Raw genomic sequence first — 21,355 nt, 5'->3', positions numbered from 1 at the left:
CAACATCCCTATTATAAATTGGCTTTACTTAAGCAAATTATCTTCTTTCCTCTGTAAATATCTTAAGTCATCACCTACTTAAAGAAAGAAAAGCAAGCTGCTTTGCTGTTCTAGGCCAACATACTTTTCTTATGGAGAGCACAATAGTCTGGAGAGCAGATGGAAACACCTGCTGGAAGCTGTAAAGAACACCGATCTTCCCAGCTGCTCAGAAGACTGAAGCACAATGTTCTGCTTGATACATTTACCTGTTCACAAGCTTACAACCTCTGCAGTTCCTGAACATCACTCACAGTCAGTCTTGACTCTGAACATGGCCCAAGAAAAGACTTTTTAAAAAAAAGTTTACTCTAGTCTGCAGAGTAATTTGTTTGAATTAATTCAGAACAAGAAAAATTGAGTCCTCATGCAAAGCATTTGTTTCCAGGAGACTCACAAAGGGATTCTGCTACTGAAATGACATCATGTTTGTCTTGAACAAGTGTGGTTTTCCACGAGTCTTCCAATGAGACATTGCCTGGACACAGTGAATCAAATTTTCTAGCTTTAGCACTTTCCAAAATAAATAAAAAAGAAACTATATTAGCAATCAAAATAGAAGCAAAAACACAGGAATTGAGAAGCTCTTTCCCTACACAGACATGGTACTTAGATTCCAGACTATGTCTCAATTTGTATGGTTGTTTCCTTTGATTTGGAATTCTACTTTGACAATCATTGACCTGGAAATACTTTATAGATACTTAGCCCCTGGGAAATGGTCACAATGAGGATCCTGAAAAAATACCGAACATTTTAGGGAAGTCACAAGTCCCACCATGACTCACATACATGGAGACAGTTTCAAGGAATTAATTATTAGCTGTTTGAATGTCTCATGGCACAGTTCACACACACACGTTTCATTATATAGATCAATTGTGCAGGTCTGACACATCAAAAGGCAACAATCTCAACAGTTTGAATGTATAAATTCAAACAAAATTTCTTCTAGTAAAGCCACTGATGAAATAATTACTCCTTCTAATCACACGTATGAACATGTTTCAGTTCAATGGTTTGTTGATAAAAAACACCTCAGGGTGGGGAGGGAAATCTCATAAAAACTCTCATAATAATGAATTAATTATAGCTACAAGAATTTAAATTAAGAACAACCTGTAGAAAAAGCCACACATGTGACTCAAGACAAAAGCTGCAGTCAGCCACCAGCATAATATGAGCCAAGGAGATGACCTTGTGAACTCCATCAGTGGAGGTTACCACACACTCCTGGTACAGAAGAAATCCACACAGGGTTTGCTCTGTAGCCACAGATAACATCTTGATTATTTCTCTAAGAACCTGCTTCCCGTCCCTCTTGCCGCCCTTTGGTCTTAGGTTCTGATCCAGCAGTGCTCTTTGCCCCCTCACTTGTATTAACTCATTCTGCCAGCACAGCCTTGGCTTCTAATCCCACCTCTGGTCTGCTTAACACTAATTCCTGGATCACACTGCCTACCATGCCCCCTCCCCTTCCCTACTATTTCTAATCATTTCACTAACACTGGAGGAGGAATAAGCAAGCAGGAGAGAACCCCTAGGCAAGAATCACTCTCTGGAGCTTGTACCTCCTCATTTTCCACTTCTTTGTAACAGTATTTCACTCCTGCCTGCCCTAAACTACAGATCTATCCACTCATGCCCCAGTTAAGATTCCTTGCAACCAAGAAAATTAAAGCAACTGGCACCAACACAATTGATATCCTAGAAACAAGAATAACACTTGAGCATCATCAAAGACCAACCAGTTGCCCTAGAGTTTTCTGCAACCTTAACTGATGAGGAATAAAACCTTAACAGTCAGATAAATCACATACCCTTTACAGTATTTGTTCTCTAGCATTTTCCTCATTGTACCTATTATGAATTAGAGCAGAGGTTGAAAAGGAGTCTGGTTTATTTTGTGGATTTTTTTGGAAGTTTTACTATTATGCTGGGATAGGGAAGGAAAGAAACATTTACAAAAAACTTGGCAAGAAGTGGCAACACCCACTTTTCTTTTGTTATTTTGGCCCCCATTACCAATATTTTTTGATTTTCATTCTGGAAAAAGGAGAAAGATGAGGAATTGTCTGAAGGAGTGTTTGTTGGGCTGCTTGCCCTCAGAAAACTGGAAATTTGCCGAGGCTGAAGAAAGAAAGTATTCTGTAAACTCAGATCTGATTTGTGTTGAACAGAACAACATTTATGGAGAATTAATATTTCCAGTGTCTTGACCTAGGAAACTTTGTTATCTTGTATGATGTTCAAAGAAATGACCAGTGGAGAAAACACAGAAATTGCCAAACAATCAGCAGTAGTGCAACCAGTTGTCCTGTCTGACAGTGTCTTGTCAGACACCTCGATAAGAAGGTGCAGGAAGAAAGCCTTCAAGAGACAGAGATGGTGAGTTTATTCTTAGCCTCTGCTAACATTTATCTTATGCCATAAAATACTCAGGCTTGCATTCTTCTCACTATTACTCACTCATTAGCAGACTGATCTTGTCTTCTATATAAAAAGACCTAATCCTTTTGTTCTATAAGCAATCTTTAAGCCTTCTTCACTCTTGCTGAGTACCCAAATTCATGAAGGAAGAGGACTGACTGCAGCCAGATAACCTGCTCACTCGACCAACAAAGGTACAAATCACACCCTTGGGTTCACTCAGCTACCAGTAGCAGGTAACCAGTCAGAAGCCCCACACTTAAAATCCTGTGGCTTTAGAATGAAGTCTAAACACAGTACCTTGTTCTAGGGAAAAGTTCCCATTTTATAGAGTATCTTACTAGGAGGCATTGTTAGCTGTGAATGGTGGCTCAGAGTGTGTAAAACAGCTTCAAAGCTCCAGGGAGCACAGTATTAAAGAGGAAGAAAGTAGTAAGGACAAGAATAAATCTTACATCTGGGATTTGCTGAGTTATTACAGAGCAAGTAATGCTCTTGAGAAGCTGCCTTGCCATGCCAGGGAGGTCTGGCTGGGCTGGCCAAGGTGCCAACTACTAATATTTAATCAGCCTTTAACTGTTGGAGAAAGTTCTCATTTTCCTGCAGCAACCCCATGAGAGGAACTGGGCAAAGGAAGGACACAACCATACTAAAAGGAACCACTGGTACCCCCATTAAAACAGCCGAGAGCCACCAGCTCAGCAGAACCAGCACAGTCATGTAAAAAACCAAGTCTACAGTGACTCCTTGTAAAACCAGCATCTGCAAACTTATCCAGCCTACATGGCTAAAACCACAGGGGGTAAAAGAGAAGGAAAGGTGCCAGCTAGAGAAAGCTAGTCTAAAAAACCAAAAATATGAATTCCTGTAGCCTGCCTTATTTAGAGTATAATCTATTCATCACCACCCCAGACTGAAATGTCTGAGCAACTTCCAGATCACTGAGAAGTTATTTTTGCCCTCTAAAATATAAGGAGTATAAGAAACACAACCAACAATCACTGTTTAATACAATAATAATGCAATACTATGATTCACTTGCATTAAGTCTGACTAAATATGTCATTATCTTTAAATAGAAATGGCAACTAATAATTTTAAAACTAAAAATAGGAAGATGTGTGATGTGAATCCTATGTGATTTACTCCTAACATGAATATATTATGCTGTCTTTCAAATGCTTTCCTAGGTATTTTCAGCTTTGGTAATTTTTTTGTTTTTCACTGAATTTTGCTTTATATTTCTTTTGTCTACCAAGACACTATCTAGTCACAGAAATTAATTTCTAGAATTTTGTACAAAAAAGGACTACATCACTCCACTACTACAGAAACCATGCTGATATGAAATGTAGATACCATTATAACTAAAGAAAATCAAATGGCAGAGAAGATGACAATGAAATATGTGGGAGCAAATACACAAATAAACCCTTTATAATGAAAGGAATACTAAAAGTCTTTTAAAAATGTCAGCTAAGGGAACTCAATAAAGGTCAAGACACTTTGAAAAGGAGAAGTTAATCAAAGACTTTCTGTATTTACTGTCTTTTGTTCCATAACATAGTACAATGTACTCTAGGCTACTTTAAAGCTGTGACCTTTCTTGCCAGTATTCACTGTTCACTAATACAAAAGTCCCAAGTTTTGCTTGAAGAAGCCAAACCTGTTGATGTGCAAATTGTGAGTCTCCAAAAGCACTACTTAAATGACAGAGCTACACCAACATAATTACTTTAGACTACTCTTGCATAAACCAACACAAACAACAGGTGGGGAATGACCCCAGAACTCCCTTCATATATTTTAAACAGCCTTTAATGTTACCATTCCCACCACTAGCAAATGAAAATAGGTGGGGCAAATATCTTTGTGCCAATAAAAATGTTTCATTTAACAACAAAGCATGTGTTAAGAAGGCAAATCAAAATGTACAGGCACGTTTTGAAGTCACTGAAATTAGAACTGTGAAAATAAACCAGCATTTTCAAAATGGAAACATTACAAAAATGATGAGCAGATTTCCATCACCTTAAGGAAAACCATGGTTTTCAAACAGTGTTCTTTAAACTGTCACTATCAAAATGAAAACAAGAATCAAGAATGAGAGAGATTGTGAAAAGTACCAAAACCACTCTTGAAACTTATTTTTTTTGTGGCTCAACAACAACATTTTCCTGTGTTTTAAAGTGTTTCTTTCCTTTCTTTCAAGGCAAGACCATCAACACAAGAGGAGAAACAGCCTATAGCAAAGCTACATAGCAAGTGCTTTTGTCCTGCCCCCCCACCCCCCAGGAAAGAGCATTATTTTCCTAGGGTGGCTTAGTTACAACATACACTTAAGTTGTTCTAACAGCAGCTAATACTACAGCTTCCGTTTTCAATTCACACAATTCCCAAGTCTTAAAAGTGGAAAGGAAATTTGTTCCCCAAATAACACCCCTTATTCTGCAGTTTACTTAGAGCTAAGTAGTTATTTCTTTTGAGAATTTTACAAGAATTAATAAGCCATCTCTTTCTTTTAAAGAGAATCATCCGTGAGTCATCTCAAACCAATGAAGACAACAGATCCACACAGAATGGCTGAGGTTGGAAGGGACCCCTGAGGTCTTCTGGTCCTATCCTGCTCAAGCAGGACCAACTGCAGCCACTGAGCTTATGAATATCTGGAGGAGACTCCACAGCCACCTGGGGCAACCTGCGCTTGTGCTCACTGACCCTCCCAGTAAAAAAAGGTGTTTTTTTACGTCTCTCAGTTTGTGTCCATTGCCTCTGATCCTGTCACTGGGCACCACTGAGAAGACCCTTGTTCCACCCTCTCTGCAGCCTCCCTTCAGGTACTTGCACACACTGAGAACATGTCCCTCCCCAAACCTTTTCTCCTCCAGGCTGAACAGTCCCAGCTCCCACTCTCTCCTCACATGTCAAAGATGCTCCAGTGCCCTCACTGTCCTCGTGGCCCTTCACTTAACTCTCTCCAGTACATCCAGTATGTGTTTGTGCAGGGACTCAATCCTAAAAAATTCTGGAAGAATCTAGAGTATCCTGATTAGCTGGGAAGTTAAGCCTGAAGGGTTCAAAGTTTCACCTAAGCTGCTGCACAGGGTTTTACAAGAAGGTAAAGAGGGGGTTTCCTCTTTAGCCACTAAAATAACAGCTTTAGTCCCGGTCCTAAGTCAGAGCAGAACAATTAAAGCCAACTTTCAGGAAACTTAATTCTGTCTGAAAACATCTCCCTGTGAGCTGCAAAATCAAGGAGACTATATAAAGTCACTTAAAATTTCACCAGTCCTCAGCTTCATTTCAAACAGTTTAAGCTTCATGAAACAAATAATAAAACTGATAATGTTGTTGTGAAATATTGCAAGGCTGAGAGAAAAAAACCTAGCAGCCCTGTGTCACAGCATAACCTATCAAAATAGTTCAAATTACATTAGGAAACCATAAATATATTTTTTCAAAAAAGTTCACTGATCTTCCAACTTTTCTTCATCCACATTTTGGTAAGAGGACCAAATACCTAGGCAGACTAGAAGACACGAGCAACAACTGCAAGTTCCTTTACACTTATTTGTATTAAGTCATTATTCTTTCATAGTGCTTCCAAAGCAATTTATAGTAATCTGCAGTATGAAAAAGGGATATAACAGACAAAGAAAATGAGAAGTTATGTGATTAGCATTTCTTAGGATGTCAGAATTTTTAATAACTAATCCTGCAGCAAAGAAGAAAGAGATTAATGGTAACAGAGCAAGCAAGAAATGGGATTTTAGGTATATTATAGAAAATAAAAAATTGAAAGTGATCTAAAACCTCTAACAGCATATTTATAAGTCTTTTTTACTGGTAACAGATTCCAAGCTTCAAATCAGATTTGACTGCATTAATCAGTAAGGAAAAATATAACAATTTCCTGATACTTCACTGAAATTCTTAGACCAAACTACAACGAAAATAAATAATAATCCTTTTTAGAAGGAATATTAGAAATGGATTCTCATCCAGTCGTTCAGGAACATTAGGGATTTAAAGTATTTCAAAATGTCTGGCTGCAGTTCAACACAACATTGGCTAATGGGACTCAATATGAACTCTCCCATAACAATTTATCTAGTCAAATAATTTCTCTTTATAACTTTCTATCTCTAGCTTCCATAGTCAGATAGCAATATCAAGCATATAAATGGGAAACTGCATTTACAGATATCATAACAGACTCTTTAAGGCTGAAAGTAGGATTTTCTATACACTAAGAACCACCTCAAGTCAGCTGCAAGATACCCTAAAACGTAACATCTACAACCCACAATTTCTGTAAAGCTGTTACACATTTTGATAGCATAATTTAGTCACTTCATATTATGCAGACCACATAACAGAAATATACTTTGAAATGGTAACACTTTTTCCTATCAAAGGTTACTTAAAGCATAGAGGATTTTTTTTTTACTACTAGTAGAGAATTCAAGGCATTAATTGTAATTTGTTATCAGATGTACCAATAAAGGTGGCCACTGTGTCCTCCATCAAAAGCTGAAAAAGATTTAACTGATCACAAAATAAGATAAACTATGATGAATCTAAAACTGCAAGCTTCACACCTAATTTAAAATGCATCTCTCCAAGTTAGAAATACAAAGATGTCTGCCAGTTCATCAAGTCAGCTTTGTCTCATTCTAAATATCATAAAAGACTAAGGTACATTCATATCAAGTAACTTCAAGTACATTTTTAGGAGGCTGAAATTCACTGTGAAAACCAACAAACATTAGGGAAAGCTACCACCAATTAGACAATAAAAGTCAAAGCACAGAGCTCCAGTATAAATTCCTTGGAAGAAAGGCACCCTTCATCATCAACATCCTTCACCTTGACTGCAGAGCTGTCAGCCTGAAACTGGAAGAAGTGGTCCTGGATGGCCAATACCATTTTCACAAGTTACTGTGATGAAAATTTCAGATTGTGAGTTGAGAAATTAGAACAGGCTATTTTCCTCTTCTTGGAACAATAACCACATGCTCAACCATGCATATGTAAATAGACAAGGAACTTCTTCACTCTGGACCAAAGCAAGATGTGAGAAGCATAAAGCAGAATTCAGTCAAACTGCAGAACCATTTTTATTGTAAATGGCTTTGTAGAAATAATTTGGAATACTGACAGATTTCTTTTTCTGATGCTCTTAATCCTATATTCAGGAACTCAATCCAGTGACCTCTCTTTGGAACCAGGATTGATCTTGGGTATCTATCATTTGCCTACAATAAAACAGACTGTCAGGAAATCATCATCTCAGACCACAGATTAAGTTGATTCTGTGGAAATTCAACACATAATGATTAGTTTCAGCCTGAAAAGTGTTTTGGTCGGATATAGCAACATTGCAATTTAGTGAGGGAGAACATCACATTTAGCAAGGAGTCATCCTCAGCATAAGTACAGTTTGCTATATTCACAGCAGAGATCAGGGGATTCAGCAACACTCAAAAAACATGTGGAATACTGAAGCTGCACAATGAAACACAGAGAAATTATAAAGCACCAGATTTAAGGTTGTTGCTCCCTCACTGGTTTGCTTTTTCAAACAGGAACCCCACCTTATCTAATGCACAGACCTTGACATCAGGACACAGAAGAAACTACTTTTTATTTCTTTTTCCCTTTTGCCATAGTAGAGAGTTCAGATATTAAAATTTTAAGACAAAACCCTCTTTTTTCCCCTTTTTTCCCCCAATCTCAAGTTTATTATACTGCTATCTGAAAGTGTTGTATTTCAGTAATTTATTTTCACAAAAGATCCTATTTATATTTTTATAACTAAAGGCCTACAGCACACAGCATATGAATTGTGTCTGCTTAATCTGGAATGCTTCCAGACTGATTTTTTTTTCAGAATATTTGTCACTGTGCAGTACATCACAAGCACAATTCACAGTTGTTATCAGCTTCAGTTGCAGCTGTGAAAGCTTTGCATTCTTTATTTTACAAATGTCCAATTTGGAACATTACTATTCAAATACAAGTATCACAAGTAGTTACTGTTAATAATGTTACATATCTTGCATTTTTAAGCAAAAAGTAAAATCCAGGTCTTCAGTGGCATTTAACTACAGAAGCCTTCACATGATCATCTCCAATCCTTTATTCAGTTCAGGATACAACATCAAGCACATGCAACAAGTAAAATGGATTCTACAGACCACATTCTTTAAATCTTTAAGGTGTTCCTAAAATACAAGCCATGGTAAGCAGCAAGTTTTTTAAGGGGGGAAAAAAAAGATAATGTGTTAATGGAAACACATCCTGTCAGTTCAAGTACAGAGATGTGGGTGCCATTAAAAAACTTAGCCCATATATCACTTGTCACGTATGTTTCTGTTGGTATTTTAATGAAGTCTGAGACCATGAGCCTACTGTGAAGAGAATCTGGGATAATAACAGCTGCTCACCTCTAATAGCAATCATGTAACTTAAGAAATGTCATTTTAATATTTTCAAAGAACAAGGAAAACACTCCAATAACAAGGTAGGATATCTTAGAAGAAGACCCAACACTCCCAAGTACAATATGCAAGCCTTCCTAAAAATCAAAACCTCAACATTTATCTTGGCCAAAACCCATAACTTCCAAGCACTCCCTTCAAATTCTTCACCTAAATTAAAGCAAAAAACCCCAACAGTAAAACATTGGAGCATTATCTAGAAAGGGATCAGATGCAGCTGTTTCTGTATTTGCTACATTTCAGGGTAGGTCTGATAGCACCAACAGGTTAATGGATGAGAGAGCAAAGTGCTAATTAAAGCAAAAGTTTTTCTTTCAAGCCATTAGAAGAAATCTGTATAGTCAGTGTACAATTCCTTAAATCAACAGGCTCAACTGAGTTAAAGAAAGAGCAAATCCTATCATATCTAATGTTTCTCATGCCTAATCTAGGTACCTTTTTATGAGTACTTCACAATCTTCCTCTACAGAAGCAAAATAATGTCTTCTAGTGCTATTAAATGCTCATAAAAGAACCGAGTTTCAAATAAAAACATTAATATGAAAACCCTAAAAGGTAATCTATTTTCCTTTGGAAATAAATTCTGTCCATCAAGATAAATCAGTGAGAGCAGGTTTACGGAATCTGAAGGCAATAAAGTAATGATTCCAAATATTTTCTTTTCTTTTTCTTATTTTCCTACTAGCTACATTGTAGTCAGAAAATTTCTTTATTATACATTAAGGAACAACTTATCTAAGCTAACTTCCTTCTGAAAAAATTAACTGAGCTTTTATTATGATTGCATTTAGAATGCTTATATAGAAATTTCCTAAGCTTTTTCCAGAGCAAAAATAGTTAAAATGTTTTAATTAAACACTTTTCACTGTGAAATATTTCCTTTACAATGTTTTTAATATAACTCAACATTGGCTGCATCTTTCTTGACAGATGTTATTTCCTTAAGAGAGAATGTCTCAAATGGTTTATGTATAACATTCTTTCTAAAATTAATTTCCTTTCTGTGTAAGAAGTTAATACACCAAGAAAAAAAAAAAACAACAAAAAAACCCAGGAATGTTTCATGCCATGTGGGATATAACAGTTCTAGAGTTTTGCTTTAAATTAGCTGAGTAATACTTTTGTAGAAATATTATTAACGTGGTTGAAGCTTAACATTTGGAAAACGGAAAAATACTTGCCCACAATACAGCTTCTCTCCAGATTCCACTGCAACATTAACTTCTCTTTTATGTTCTACTCCTCATTCCCATGTCTGGTGGAAATCTGACAGATCTTAGTACGGTTCGGCTTAGGAGAGAGATGTTAACTGGGTGATTGCTTTCAAGAACAACAGACTGGCAGTTCTGTAACAAATAGCTCCCAAACCAGAAAGGAAAGTTCTTATAACTTCCCTCCCAAATAATTCAAAACACTGACATCAGAAAAGCACACCATAATCTTTCTCAGGAGGACAGACACTGAAGTCTCACAGATGTAGATGCAGCTCCTCAGGGTGGGCACCCACCCATGTAAACACCAAAACAAAAGTTCTTAAGAGAGACACTTGTACCAGCTGGATGTAGGAGAACAAAGGTTCCAGGAACAAACATCCTGGGGAAATGGAATCTTTGCAGGATATTAAGGCCAAAGGTACTGGGTTTGCAGCTTGTAATATACGCTTCCCATAAAGGTTGTAAACCTTTGGCAAAATGGCTGGAGAGCCACAGGAGTAAGAGCAGTCTTTAAGTGATAAAGAAATACCTGTTCATAATTTCTTTTTCCTCTTGTTATGCTAAAAGCATTCATTAAAGTATTACCTTTCTAACAGATCAAATAATTTTCTGTACAGATGAAAATTTTTATTCTAAAATATTCTGCAGCCTGCAGAACTATATTTACAACAATATTTTGCAATTACTACTTTGCATTTTTGGGCATGTCTTAGTCAATGTGCCATTTTGTGATACTTCTAGTAAACAGTAGCATCTGTGTTAACAGTGTGCACATAAAGAATATCTTCCACTAAAATCCAAAGCTACTGGACAATTTCCCTACATTTTAAGGGAAACATTACATTTTGCCTATTTTATATTTATGAATAAATGACATATTTCTAAACTTCAGCAGAAGCCTGTTCTAAATATGCCCTTTTCAGCTACTTTTGTATTTCAAGACACAGTAAGAGATCATGGAGATTAGAAATTTCTTTCTTTCTAGTACACAAATTCATTTCTACTGACAGCAATGCTTCAGTTCTGAAGGCAAGCTGAATGCCCAGAGCTCATAAATAACAAAGCTTTGGGCAATATGTGCAGTGCCAGTTTGCCTAAAATATTTTTTATGGATGCCTTACATAAAGTTGAAAAAAGAGCTGAATTTAGCATCTCTATTTGCCACTGACAAAATGAACAAGGACCAGAAGGAACTTGTGGTCACAGACAACAGGGAAATAACTTACACCTTCCCTTTAAAAAGGGGAAGGATTTCCTACAGCCACTTCAGGGGCCTGGAGTTGTTGCAGGAGGGTGAAGATCTGCCAAGCTGCAAAGGCACAGAGAGAAGGGAGACCATCAGAAAACCCAGCTAACATGGGACTGAAAGAACCAAATTTTACTAAATACTCTGAATTTTTCATAAGGTATTTTCTTCAATTAAAAAATAATTGCTATTAGTATGTTTTCAAAGAGAAGCACAGGGGTGCTGTGTAACACATCATGTTTGCTCTTCAGTAGAACAGCCTACTGCAATTGCTTCAACAAAACCCACATAATTTCAGCTATTTTTCCCCTTAGGCAGAAAAATAATATGTATTCCTGGGCTATCAACAACCACTTTAGCAATATCCCTGTTGTGACCACTCCAGCCACATTTGCTTCTGCCTAAACTTAATTTCCATACTTCCATAACTACAGAGCCATTGTCTCAGTTTTGCAGGTCAGTCATCTCTCAAGGTTCTTTGGTAGACTACTGTAATTAGAACACAAAAAAAAAAAATAGCTGTTTGACCTTTGACAACTTTGCAGGCACTTGTCATTCAAAAACTATTAAGGTGGCAGACAAGACAAACATGCAGCTTTTTTACCCACTGTCCTAATCTAAATGAGATGAGCTGTTCAATTCAAGCATTGTTTTAAAGTGTGGGGTTTTTTATTTCTTAGTGGAGTCGACACTGTTCAACATCTAACACTGTATCCAAGAGAGGTGCAAAAGTAAATTCTTCTCAATATTTACCAAAGAGACCAAGATCCTTTCTTCTCAGTAGGACTGAGATACAATACATACTGTGCCTATCTTTACTGCAACACAAGTAAAAATATTCTGCGAGATACATTTTTATAGGAATTATTATTCCAAGGAAATTTTGGAAATTGGCATCTCAAGATAGAATAATTTATGACAAAATAATGAAGTATTCATTCTGTAATGAATGGTAGACCAATGCAAGTGCTTGAAATAGTGGATAGCTGTAAGGATTTAATTTAAAACTTGGTATTCAAGAGAAAATGTAAACCTGATGTTCCTAATAAAAGAACACACTTCTCTGAGCAAAGCCATAATTTTGGGAGAGACACACCCTTTGTCACTTCCAATGCTTAGAAATAGATGAGTCTGCAAAACATTTATTGTAAATTATATTGAGATGCAAGTATTTTTTTTAAGGAAACTCTAGTGCAAAATCTATCCATCTCATGGAGGCAGTACAAAATGCAGCAAGACCAATCCTTTCCTCAAACAGTCTATCACCAAATTTTAGAAAGATCAAACACAACCAGAACACTACATTCCATCTTCCTAGACAGTCTGTAATTATCTAAGAGAGATTCAAACAAACCAAACACCCTCTTTCCAAATGTGAAATGCATGCCAGTTCCCAGGACATTAACTGGGAATTCCATTATCTGATGATGAATTACACATAGCTCACTGGTAGCCCATTGTTTTTACTTGTCCGGAGAACAAATCTACTGAACTCAACAAGGGATACCAAAATAAATTGCTAAAGCTTTTTTCTTTTTAAAGGAATTCACTTGGTAAATTAACAGATTAGTGGTGTTTTCACACTGAAGAGGGAGGACCAGAAGAATGCTAAGGTCTGTTTAAGAGGCTGAAAGGAAATGATTAGCCTTACCTTACCAGACTATAGGCTGCCTCAATAACCTTGGCATGAGTGTATTAACTCACACTTTCTAAAATGCTGGACTCAAGAAAAGAGGATTTCCATGAGTTACAAGTTGAAAAAAAAAATTAAAACGGACTGGTTGCCAACACATACTTAACAGGTAAATATTTCTTGTTTTGCTTTTCGAGAAATCTTTTGCAGTTTTCCTTGGCTTTGTTAAAGAACCAAGCAATGACTTCCCCAGAGCATATGGCCCCTAGCTCCAGCTGATACACAATCTCAAAAATTTACCCAGCAGAACCAGAAACAAGCTCCAAGTTCGGACCATAATAAAATAAAAAAATAAAAAAAGAAGCCCATTTGCAGCTTGGCTCACTTTGCAAAGTTGTATCTTCTATGGATCAGCATGTGGTCACCACTGTCTCCTGGCTTATCATTCCAGAAGAGTTAAAAGTTGTTTTTCAATGAGGACAAAACATGTCACTGCTATTCAGTAAGCAGAATGCTCAAGAAATTCCCACTGTAGCACAAGAATTCTGGGGAAGAGTTAGTCAAACTCATGAGAAAAAAATCATTGAGTGAAATTAAAAGTGCTTCATCATGTAAGTTTCTTAAAAGCAATAGCACAAGCTATGGCAATTAGAAGAAAAAAGGAAAGCTTTACCAGTCATTATTAAATTTATTATTGTTTATTCTTGCTAAAATAGTATCAGATTTATCAAAACCAATGCTCTTTACACTCAAGCAGATCACAAACATGATCTTGATAGCAAATTGAATTGATCAGCTGAACAAATGCAAGATTACTGTAGGTATTAAAAAACAGAAGGACCTAGTCCTTCTAGCATCTGAATAATAAAATAAAACGTCTAAAAAACTGAATAAGCTTTCTCACAATTCCATGTCCAAACTAGGACAGAATTTTTTGGCGTTATTTTCACTAGAGAAACACTTTATTAAAGCTAACCAGCACATCTCATATAAAAACACATAACAGAAATCCAGAGGACTCATCATTCTCTTACATTTGTCTTTACACTTAGGGAAAAGAATTCTCTCTACCTGTGATCAGGAGAAATGGGCTATCTGAAGAGAAGCCTGCTGACAGATTGACTCCATCTCTGAACACTCTGCCAACTGCAAAACTTCCTCAGTTTAGCCAAGACCTTTTTTTCTGCATTTGGGTAAAAAACAGTGATACAAGGTTGGTAACAGGTTTTGGGGTCTTTTTACTTGAGGATTTTTCTAGTACTTTTATAGAAACTGAAACTACCAAACGTTTAGCAGTAACTCAGTGGGCTCTCATAGTCACCTGATAGATGCAATTCAGATTCCTTCCCGATTCTCTGTATATGTGGAAATGTATGAAATGCTGAATATCCCTTACCCAGAGCTCTACACTTGCTATACATCTGTTTAACTCACCAACTGAATATGGTAACTATACCCTGCCCAAGGACATACAAGACAACCAATGAAAACTTCAGTAACCACCAAAACTTCACACACTGCTTGCAGAGAAATCTGGAAAAACAGAGGCATTTTACTTTGTTTTGATGTTGTAATTTAGCTGCTTGATGAGTGGAATTTACAGTTTCCTTCTGAACAGCTTCCTTTCAAATTTCAGAAATACAGCATGAAGGGCTTTCAGTGGTATTGATTACAAAGAAACTACTAGTATCCTATCTGAGGCTGTCTATAAACAAGTTGTAAAAACACTTCAAAAGCATTAATCAGCTTAAAAACATTAACTTCTGCATACATTTTTCTACGTAAGTTAAATCACATTAGGAGAACATGCTTTTTAAAATATGGCTTGAGCTAATTTTAAAGATGGTTGGAAAAGTTTGGCTTACACTGATTAAAATCTATACTTAAATGAAAGGAAAATTTAACCACAAAAACTATGCTCGTTTTAGAAAAACAAGCATATCACTGCCAAAGTGCTGTCCTAAGTTTAGATTGCTGTCTGACTAAAACATTATAATTATGAGAAACTGAAATGGATTTCTAAATGTTTCAAGATGAAACAGCCATTGGGTAATTTGCAAGATATGCAATTATCTTCTGAATTCAAACATAATATTTGATCTGAACAAATGCAGACTGTTTGTGTGAAGACTGAGGAAATCAATGTTAAACATCAATACCAACACTAGATAGGAGTAACCATAATGAAATCTAAGAGCTGAATTACCAAGTGATGTGGAATTAATTACTTCAAGAATTTTCTTCTAGGAGTAAAAAAAAAAAAGAAAAAAAAAGGCTTGGAATGTCTCTCCAAGAGCTGCTCAAGCTGAACAGAGGATCCTCAGCCCTTCTATCCCAGTCAAAACTTCATCAGAAAACATTTCACCCAAGCTCTCCTGTGTAGCAAGACAGCAACATTTTTACCTTTAAACACCAGAGAGGGTCTTTAAATAGATTTGAAGGGTTATAGAACATATGTTGTTACTTCACAATTAACATTCATATCTGCATGGGATCACTATCATACCGACCATGCAAAAGTTAAAAGGAAACAAAAATTAAACATAACCACATGCTCACCCCAGATATGTTTACATTAATGTATACATTAATTTACATTAATGTATACATTTCATGTATAACCATCATAACTTCCAGTTACTTTGAAAAGTAAGTTGATCTGCAACAATCATTTTTATCAGTTTGATGCAGGATTGCAAGAAATTCAAAATAACTCCATTCTTGTTTCAAAATCATGATTGCATGTACTTGTCAGTACCTGCACTGCCTTTTATAGTCTGTCTTTGATTTAGGAAGAAAAATTAATGACTTTGTTGTGTTCTATTTCTTGGTCTCTTTGAAAGCCTGAGTGTTCAGTTATCTTTTGACTCTTGCTGACTACAGCCCAGTCTGTTGTTTCACTGATTTGATGAAAGGAGTACAAAAGAATCTGTCATTTATATATGAAAACACACAGGAACTGTGAGCATGTCTGGGGACCCAGCAGTTCACAGGACCACTATCATTCAAATGGTAATTTTATAATGGACCAGAGAAACTTTTCAGCAAAAGTTAATTCTCTTTCTACCATCAGTGTGAGGTGATCCACATAACTGCTTCACACAGAGCCATGAGGCAGTCTTCGTTTAGCCTTCACAGCACCTCTGGAGCTGCCATCAAAGGAGAAGAGCAAATCAAAATCAATTTCTCTCAACAGTTAAGAGATGTTGGACACCTTAAAAATAATAAAACCATTGCAAGCTCAATGAAAAAGCACCCGAGATTAAGAAATATCTTTCAGAAACATTGGAATGAAAGCAATACCTGCTCCCTTGATACCTAAAATAACATCAGTAGCAGGTTTTATACCAAAGGATGACTGGAACAAGCTGCTCAAGAGTCAGGAGAGTTTTAGTATCACACATGCAAGATCTTGGAAAAGCAAGGTGAAAAAAAGCAGTTCCATCCTCAAGGGGAAACCACCTTAAGCCTATTATCAGATTAAAAGAAAATTAATTTTCTCAAACTCATAAAAGGATAGTGTGTGAACCCAGTGAAACTACTAATTTTGCACTGGCAAGTAAAGACTTCAAGTTTTTAACCCCTAAGCATACAAGAGCTCTAATACAAACAAATGTAATTAGGTAAATTAAATTTATTGTATCAAAACAAGATCAAATTCACAAGTAAACTAGCTCAGCTAACAAAAAAAAAATAGGAAAATTATGAGACACTTTGGTTATGTTTGAAGAATTCTGCTAACATAGCTCTATCACATCTCACTCTGCCCTGATACAGTAAAAAAAATGGACAATTGACAATGCAGAATTGTCTTTCAGGAGCAATTTACTTGTTAGGCCAAGACAACAAATAGTAAAATCAAACTGTGAGCCTTTGCCCACAGCCAGCAGGGACCCATTCCAAAAATTCAACTCTCCAAATGTTCCACCTCTCCCGCTCTTAGCCCTAAGTGCTGACCAAGCACCACACACACAACACAAACAAGCCAGCTGTCCTCAGGCCAGTGCCAATAAAACATTTAACCAGACTATGGAGCTTAGTGCCTCATGTCTGTGTGTTCCCAGCACCATGACCTGAAGAAACAAGGGAACATGGAAGGGACAGCCTTGAACAAAACCGTAAATGGAGAAGAGGGGAATGTAATAAGAAAAGAAGGACAGAGGAAAACACAGATTATTTGTAAATAATGATGAGGTAGGAGGAAAGAATAACCTGAGACAAAGACTCTGCACATCCCAAGAAGCTGGAAGAAGCAGCCAAAAGTAGAAAAAAAAATGTGCTTTGGTAAAGCAGAGTTGGGAGGAATGAGAGGTAGCAGCACGTTGAAGGATGGGACAAGTGACAAGTGAGACTATCCAAACAAAAATTAAGAGAAAGAAACTCTCTGGGGAAAAGTCTTGGACAGAATCTGATAGAAAGCCAGAAAAAGGACAAGAGGATTTGCACCTATGGCAGCTCAGATTAAGAATCTAAGAATTAAAAATCTGGCTTTACTAAAAATAGCTGCAGAAGGAGTAGACTCTGCAGGAACAGATGAAAGACATGACAGCCTCCCACATGAGCAGCTGGAGAAGGGTTACTTGATCCAGCAAATCCTAGCACCGCTAAAATCCCAGGTGGGTGCAAAGATGACACTTCATTCCACTTCCAATCTTCTTTCCAGATTGCTTTCATGGGGAAGGCAGGCAACTCCATGAAAACAAAATTCATTGAGGCTGAGGAGCTGGACCATACCAGAAGCAAGGTTTCCCTGCAGAATCTCAGTCTGGCTTTCATAGTATGGTACAAAATTATCTTTCCTTCAAGATTCTGCCTCCCTGGATATACATGGTGGACCAGCCCCTGAGATCTAAATAAAGGTTTGTAAGTGACTTCCCTCTTTCAGTACAGAAACACTTTGGCAAGCAGTGAAAGGAGAAAAAACCCTGGAAAGATGAGAAAGTTCCTTCACAGGCTCATACTCTCATCACTCTTACCACATATTCCCTACACATGGCTGACTTTTCTTTTTATAAATCCAAACTTTTCATAAGTTTGAGGTGTAGTTCTGATTTTCTGAATGACCAGTTTGAGATTTGGTTTCTCGAGGTACAGTTTCACATTATGGTTGACCCACAGCTGGGTTACATTAGCGCAGAAGGAGAAACAGCTTTCATTCATATCAGAGCAAGCACTCACTGGAATAACTTCCATCCCCATAAAACTGTTAGATCAACTGTCCCTGAAACTACCCAACCACTAAATCCACTACAAAGAGAGCAACAAGAATCCATGGCCAGCGATGGAAAGGAGTGAGACCACACTCTTCAGCTGCAGCCCACACACTGACCAAACTATGAACACACACTGGTAAAGAGTACCTTGATTTGCTGAGGTACAGCTTCCACTGCAGCTTTGCATTCAGACTGTTAGATAGTACTGTAAAACATGTCTGCAAAGTCAACCAACTCACTTTAGATTTCTGTGTTCAATTTAAGGCATATTTTGGCTTTTTTTTAACCATAGTTTCCCCATTTGTTAAGATGGAGGGGGACCCATCTACTATCTCTGTTTCACAGCGGAATAAGCTCACGCTTGAGAAACTTTAAAATGTTACTATGCTATCTACAACTGAAAAGTCCAAAGGCAGAGGCTGGGTCATGTCTTGAACAGAACAAACAGCTGCTATGAAATAAGTGAGATATAGTGATGCTTTCAATCAATAAGTATAATACACTACCCATCAGGGTAGTGCACCCCACGCACTAACAAAAGTAGAGATCAAAGACGTCCAGTGACCAAGAACTGCATTGCAATGAATACACAGAAGCACCAGTGTGAAGCTGCATACCCAGTTTAACTCCAGTGTTCATTTTCAGTGTGCCCCTTCTTGTGGCCACAGCTATGTGCTGAACAGCCCTGTTGTGCAAAGCTCCGAGCCTTGCTGCAGCACTCACCCTGCATTTACTGCACAAGAGACCATTCAGGTCAAAGTTTAGCTTTGCCAGAGGGCACATCCAGCCCAGGCAGCAGCACACACGCCAATACTAACGGGAAAAGTGACAACACACAATAACCAAGGAAAACCACCCAGTTACTGCTGGAAAAAAACTGACTGGCTTCTGTGTATGTGCAAGTCAAAACAAGACACCGGGTTTTTTTCCCCAAAAGGAAAGATACTAAGGATGAGATTATAACAACAGGCCTCCAGTTATTTATTCCTCCAGGTACAACAAAAGCAGCAGCACTGAAACCGAGGTTTCGGGTACCGTACACGTCTCACACACACGGAACTCCTCCGCAGACAAGCTCAAGCGCTCTCCTCCATCGCCGCGGCTCCCGGCCCTCCTACAGCGCGGCGACCATGCCTGCGGAGAAACGGGAGGCGGGTGAGAGCCAGGCGGGCAAGAACGAACCGGCAAGGCCAGAGGAGCCTTGGAGCCCCGGCGCCGCTGCCACCGCCAGCGCCACGGCTCGGCCTCCCCTCCGCCGGCGGCCCCCCGCTCACCTGGGACGGGGCAGCGCCGCGGCGGGAGGAGCTCAGGGAGCCGCCGCGCCGCCGCCGCCTCCCGTGGGCGCCAGGGCCGCCGCCATATTCCCGCGGCCTCTGACCCCGCTCACTTCCGGTCACGGCGGTCACGCCGTTGCCATGGCAGCGCTGCAGGCCGGCCCCCCTTAAAGGGGCCGCGCGGGAGAGGGCTCGGAGCGGGCGGGCCTGTGGGGGCTCGGAGCGGGCGGGCCTGTGGGGGCTCGGAGCGGGCGGGCCTGTGGGGGCTCGGAGCGGGCGGGCCTGTGGGGGCTCGGAGCGGGCGGGCCTGTGGGGGCTCGGCCCGCCGGGGCTGCCGCAGCCGGGGAGGCAAAGCAGCGCCTGAATTCGGGCATTAGCCCGAGAGGGACGGTGATTCATCCGCCCCACAGCGCTGCACGAAGGGGAAAAAACCGTACTCCTGTTTAGCTGCGGAATTTGTCATAAAATAGCCTGTGGGGTGGGAGAGTAGTGGAAAACGACCGTGGTATGTTTTCCATTGCTGTGGAGAGATGGGTTCTCTTAACTTTCCCCGAAACGGGCTGTGTTTTCAGTTTTTATTGCAGCTTTTTCTCCGCTCACTGTTGATGGAGTTAACCTCTTTATACTCTTTCCACATGTATGTTTTTACAAGGTAAACAAACCTGGTGAAACCCCCAGTCCAAGACGGGAAACTCCAGGAGGTTTTAAATAAAGATTTACGTTTGTGTGAAACCAAAGCGAGTCCATGCCCGGCTGACAAGAGCTGCTGGATGAGGACCAAAGCAACCTGGGCTCTCTTTGTGATTCCACATTAATTCCATGTGCATAGATGAGCATGTTCCTCCTCAAAACTCCTGCAAAGAGCAAATGAAGGGCAAAACCTGATCCCAGACCCACTTAGGGATATATCCCCCCATAGCCACTCCCCCTCTGGAATCCTTCTTTCCCACTGCAACTAGTTTTGAGGACAAAAGAAACAAAATGTTGCCTCTTCTGACAACGCCAACAATGATCCAGTGAGAACTTATTGCCTTAGAGAGTACCTTTGTGGACTTGAGAATCAGACATCAATTTGGTCTATAGTTGAAATAAAAAATTAATAAATCAACAGGGACTGAGCCTTTGGGGAATTTCATCCTAAAAGTCATAAAAATGTTGGCAATTCCACTGTCATCGCTTTTTGTGGGCTCTTATTTGTTCATTCAGCCTGGAGAAGTAGGAGCTAAGAGGGGACTCAGCTGTTGTCTACAATTGGTGGAAGGTAACTGAGAAAGTGGAGCCAGACTCTTCTCCGAGATGTACAGCAAGCAGATGACAGGCATTAGTCCCACGTTGCAACAGGAGGAATTCCAATTAGTTAATAGGAAGGAATTCTTCAAAATTAGAGCGATCAAGCACTGGAATGGGCTTCCCAATGACCTCGTGCAATCTCAAACCCAGAATGGACCAAGTCTTATGTAAAAGTATCAGTAGTATCCCAAATCCTTCAAAATACCTGAGCTGAAGAGATAAAAGAAACTCTGTGTTGGAGTGCTTTGCCTCTTGTGTCAGGAGGTTCTTTGTTGTGTGATTCACTCCAGCTGACTTGTGCTAACCAGGAAACAGGCATTCAGTCAGACTTAGTCATCAAGATTCCTTCCTCTAGGCAGCTCCAAAAAGTGACCCATTCCATCCCCAACTGGATGTCTCAAACCACCCAGTATACGGGGACCTGAAATGGCTCTCCTTGAGATCACTCTGGCTGGTGACATGGTTAAAGCCAGGTGAAATGAATCCTCACTGATGCCTCCTGAAAATAAGCAC

General features: G+C 38.9%; 1 protein-coding gene across 1 annotated transcript in view; it reads right to left on the bottom strand.

The window, feature by feature from the left end:
• Positions 1-19,655, bottom strand: part of LCLAT1 (lysocardiolipin acyltransferase 1) — a 111,545-nt gene extending 91,890 nt beyond the window's left edge. Inside the window, exons 1-2 of the mRNA XM_015622761.2 lie at positions 19,553-19,655; positions 19,319-19,412 (exon numbers count right to left, since the gene is read on the bottom strand). The gene's annotated coding sequence lies outside the window, so the exon portion shown is untranslated. The remainder of the gene's footprint in view (positions 1-19,318; positions 19,413-19,552) is intronic.
• Between the last annotated feature and the right edge of the window lie 1,700 nt (positions 19,656-21,355).

The sequence above is a fragment of the Parus major genome, chromosome 3 (assembly GCF_001522545.3).
Source record: "Parus major isolate Abel chromosome 3, Parus_major1.1, whole genome shotgun sequence".
NCBI classification, from domain to species: domain Eukaryota; kingdom Metazoa; phylum Chordata; class Aves; order Passeriformes; family Paridae; genus Parus; species Parus major.
The sequence above is the reverse complement of the archived record's forward strand: the minus strand, read 5'-3'. Positions and strand labels throughout refer to the sequence as shown.